General features: G+C 41.4%; 1 pseudogene; it reads left to right on the top strand.

The window, feature by feature from the left end:
- Positions 1-2,539: 2,539 nt before the first annotated feature.
- Positions 2,540-4,340, top strand: LOC103083680 (eukaryotic translation initiation factor 3 subunit E pseudogene; annotated as a pseudogene).
- Positions 4,341-4,944: the final 604 nt, after the last annotated feature.

Below are 4,944 nucleotides of genomic sequence, written 5' to 3'. Positions count from 1 at the left end.
GAGATGAACGTGCGAGCCTTGTGTTTAGAGATGACCCTGATATTCATTAAAGAGTTCTTTGATTTTCACTGAGCTTGACGAGTGAGCCATTACCACGGGCCTCTGTCAGTCTGGGTATTGGACGTGTGGAACAATTAGGAAATAAAACGGGATTTCTGATCCCAGGTCAGGCATACTCCTCATCACCAATCTCCCCTCAGATCCCACTGAAATCAAAGTAGACAGTATCAAAAGGAAAGAGAGCCAAGATGGAGGGGGTGTCCAGCCAAGCCTGGCTGCTTAGGCTGCCAAGGAGAGGCCACGTTCTTGGCCAAAAGGCAAAGGAAAGTGGGAGAAGGGGGACTGAAAACCCAGAATTGATTGAAGGCCTGGAAGACAGGCCACCAGCATCAGTTATGACTCTACTTCCTTTCCTCACCAGAAGGCATTTTCCCTCAGACAAAATGTCAGACATCTTGTCTCCAAAGAAATGGAATCAATTGTCTGAGGGAAGTTAATGCTTCTGGTATGCATGTTGGAGGGTCAGAATAAGTGTCTCTCATTCTAGCATTTGGGGTGGCCCACTGCCTGACAGTTGACCATCAACCTTCCCTACCCCAACTGAAGCCTTTCAGTTGATATGTCCTATCTTGATGCACAAAGAATTTCTAGGCCAAGTTGCCACCAGGGAAAAACCTAGAGGAGAAAGAGTATAATTTTTTTTTTTTTTGCGGTACGTGGGCCTCTCACTGTCGCGGCCTCTCCCGTTGTGGAGCACAGGCTCCGGACGCGCAGGCTCAGCAGCCATGGCTCACAGGCCCAGCAGCTCCGCGGCATGTGGGATCCTCCCACACCGGGGCACGAACCTGCGTCCCCTGCATCGGCAGGCGGACTCCCAACCACTGCGCCACCAGGGGAGCCCGAAAGAGTATAATTTATATACCAGCAGAAGAAATCCAGGATGCCTAGGTAGTTCTTTATTAAATATTACCAAGGATCTACATGCATATGGGAGGACAAGTAGCATGCAAAGAAAGACCAAAATAAGCAAACAAAAAAACTGACACTACAAAGAGAACTATCTAATATACTTGGAGATTCAAGAAGACGAAACATCCATAAAGCAAGAACAGGATGTTGTGTGAGAGGAACAATCAGAGAACAAAAATTATTTTGCAGAGACTAAAAATGTGGTTGTAAAAATAAATGTTGAATACAAGGATTACAACATAGAGTTAAGAAAAAAGATATCTAAAAATATAGAATAAAAAGAGGAAAAATGCGGGACTTCCCTGGTGGCGCAGTGGTTAAGAATCCACCTGCCAATGCAGGAGACATGGGTTCAAGCCCTGGCCTGGGAAGATCCCGCGTGCCTTGGAGCACCTAAGCCTGTGTACCACAACTACTGAGCCTGTGAGCCACAACTACTGAAGCCCGCGCACCTAGAGCCCGTGCTCTGCAACGAAGAGAAGCCATTGCAATGAGAAGCCCACGCACCGCAACGAAGAGTAGCCCCTGCTCACCGCAACTAGAGAAAGCCCACGCACAGCAACAAAGACCCAACGCAGCCAAAAATATAAATAAATAAATTTATAAAAAAAAAGAAAAGAGGAAAAATGGAAATCAGGGAGAAAAGATAGCAAACACAGAGGACCAATCCAGAAGGATCATACAGTTATTAGGAACCCCAGAAAATAATAATGAATAAATTGGAGGGAAGGAAACTATCTCAGAAAAAAATAAGAGATAATTTCCAGAAAAAGTCATGTCTTCATTCTGAAAGGGTTTACTGTATGCTCAAGATGATGAATGAAAAATTATCCATATCTAGATACTTCCTCATGAAATTTCAGATCGTCAGGAATAAAGGGAAGATGTTAAAAGTTTCTAAAGAGAAAAACTATTCCTCTCCAAAAGAACAAGAATCAAAATGACTACAGACTCTGTGTCAATACCACTGAATCCTAGAAGACTGAATGGAGACATGCCTGCACAATTTTGAGAGAAAAGAATTTCTACCTAGAATTCTATATATATCTGGTCAAACAGATAAAGACTTGTTCTGACACACAAAGTTGGCCTCCACACACACTTTTCTAGAAAATTGAGGATGTATTCCAGAAAATGTGGTAGCAAACCAGAAGGAAGACAAAATAATATACAGGAAACAGTGGATCTAAGCCCAAAGAACAGGGAATGAAGGATGATGACTTAGGGAGTAATGGGTTCTACCTGGAGGAGGCAGCAAAAATGTGGCTTGAATTGTATAAATGGTATGAACGATAACTCGGGGGAAAAAAAGACATGCTATAGGTAAGGAGTACAAGAAGAAAGAAAAGCCATCAGAATCTTTAGGAAAATTCCAAAACTGAAGAAGAAATTCTTGATTTAAATAATAGGCAAGGGACTTCCCTTGTGGTCCAGTGGGTAAGACTTCACACTCCCAATGCAGGGGGCCCAGGTTCGATCCCTGGTTGGGGAGCTAGATCCCACATGCATGCTGCAACGAAGAGTCCGTATGCCCCAGCTAAGAAGTCTGTGGGCCAACTGAGAAGTCCGCATGGCACAAGTAAAATAAAAGATCCCACATGCTGCAAGGGAGATCCCGTGTGCTGCAACTAAGACCCGGTGCAGCCAAAATAAATAAATAAATAATAGTTTAAATGATAGGCAAGTTCTAATATGACATGATGGTATTTAACTGATATAGTATTAATCAATGACCTTAATGCCTGAAACATTCTCCTGGGTTGTGGGATTGAGTGCATTGAATAGAAAGTGTAATCCTGGGACTTCCCTGGTGGTCCAATGGTTAAGACCCCACACTTCTACTGCAGGGGGTGCGGGGTTCCAGCCCATTGTTTGAGTGTGACCAGTATTCACAAGGCCCTCATAATGTCAATACTGTTCATTGGATCTTAACCTTTGGAGTCAACATAGAAAAATCAAGAATACTTGTTTGTGGTTGCAGGAACAATTGTAAATACCCCAAATCTTGACTTTGTACAATAAATGTGAAACTGAGAAAAGTTTGCATGTGGAAGTGAGGAGAGAAAGAGGAGTTACAAGCTGGCCTCTCTTGCTAGAGATGCTGAGGAAAGTAGATGGAACCAAAATAATTAATATAAAAACAAAAATAATAATATAAATAGTCATTATTGGGAAGAAGAGAGGGAGAGGGAGGGTAAATGAGTTAAACGCCTCATGTTTTATATTGGAAACTCAACATTCACTAAAATTGATATATAAAGAAATAAAGTACGGGCATTTGCGCTAGAATTTTTGGAAACTTCCAAAAGAAATAAAAACAGAACCCATTAAAAGGGGTTGCCTCAAATACAGTCAACCAGGGATGGTCAGATGCTGTTTGACTACCTGGCAGACAAGCATGGTTTTAGGCAGAAATATTTGGATACACTCTACAGATATGCAAAATTCCAATATGAATGTGGAAATTACTCTGGAGCAGCAGAATGTCTATGCTTCTTTAGAGTGTTGGTTCCAGCAACGGACAGAAATGCTTTGAGTTCACTCTGGGGAAAACTGGCCTCTGAAATCTTAATGCAGAATTGGGATGCAGCCATGGAAGACCACACACCACTAAAAGAGACCATAGATAATAATTCTGTGAGTTCTCCACTTCAAACTCTTCAGCAGCGAATGTGGCTCATTCGTTGGTCTCTGTTTTCTTCAATTACCCTAAAGGGTGTGATAACATTATTGATCTCTTCCTTTACCAGCCACCGTATCTTAACACAATTCAGACAATGTGTCCACATATTCTCCGCTATTTGACCACAGCAGTCATAACAAACAAAGATGTCTGAAAACGCCGGCAGGTGCTAAAAGATCTGGTCAAAGTTATTCAACAGGAGTCTTACACATATAAAAACCCAATTACAGAGTCTGTTGAATGCTTATATGTTAACTTTGACTTTGATGGGGCTCAGAAAAAGCTAAGGGAATGTGAATCAGTGCTAGTGAATGATTTCTTCTTGGTGGCTTGTCTTGAGGATTTCATTGAAAATGCCTGTCTCTTCGTATTTGAGACATTTTGTCGCATCCATCAATGTAGCAGCATAAACATGTTGGCAGATAAACTGAACATGACTCCAGAAGAAGCTGAAAGGTGGATTGTAAATTTGATTAGAAATTCAAGACTGGATGCCAAGATTGATTCTAAATTAGGTCATGTGGGTATGGGTAACAGTGCAGTCTCACCCTATCAGCAAGTGATTGAAAAGACCAAAAGCCTTTCATTTAGAAGCCAGATGTTGGCCATGAATATTGAGAAGAAACTTAATCAGAATAGTAGGTCAGAGGCTCCTAACTGGGCAACTCAGGACTCTGGCTTCTACTGAAGAGCTGTACAGAAAAAATGAAAAAACTATAAAAGAAAGATGAAATAATAAAACCATTATACAAAGGTGAAACATTTTAGAAACAATGAACATATTGAGCATAAATTTTGGAGAATTTGAATAAAATTGGCTGTTTCATTTATGTCGTTAAAAAAAAATGGGGTTGCCTCTAGGTCACAGGAGGGTGTTGGGTGGAACAGGATGGGAAGGGGTGAGGCACTGTTGTTTTTCACCATAATCTCCTCTGTTCTACTTGATTCGTTATCAAATGAATGCAGCATTTCAATTTGTAAAAAGAAAAAAAAATTGCAAAGCAGGAAGCCTTGCTGAGGAGGGAAAGTCATTATCCGCCTCTGCCAGGCCTGTGATCACACCTGCTAGAGGAAAAGAACAGGGATTGGACCCTTGGAGACAGCAGATCATCCTCAGAGCCTTTAACTTTGGCTTGAAAATTTAATTCAATGCACTTAACCTTTTTGTTCTTGGTTTGTGGCCAAAATTAAAATTAACTTGCATTTTTTTGGACACTGATAGGAAGTGACTGGGGAAACGTGTAGGAAAAATACTGAAAGGAAATCTGCCAGTGCGATTTTTTTTTTCTCTG

This window comes from Lipotes vexillifer, unplaced genomic scaffold, assembly GCF_000442215.2.
Source record: "Lipotes vexillifer unplaced genomic scaffold, Lipotes_vexillifer_v1.1 scaffold611, whole genome shotgun sequence".
In the NCBI taxonomy this organism is placed as follows: domain Eukaryota; kingdom Metazoa; phylum Chordata; class Mammalia; order Artiodactyla; family Lipotidae; genus Lipotes; species Lipotes vexillifer.
Note: the sequence above shows the minus strand (reverse complement) of the source record. Positions and strands in the feature narration are given on the sequence as shown.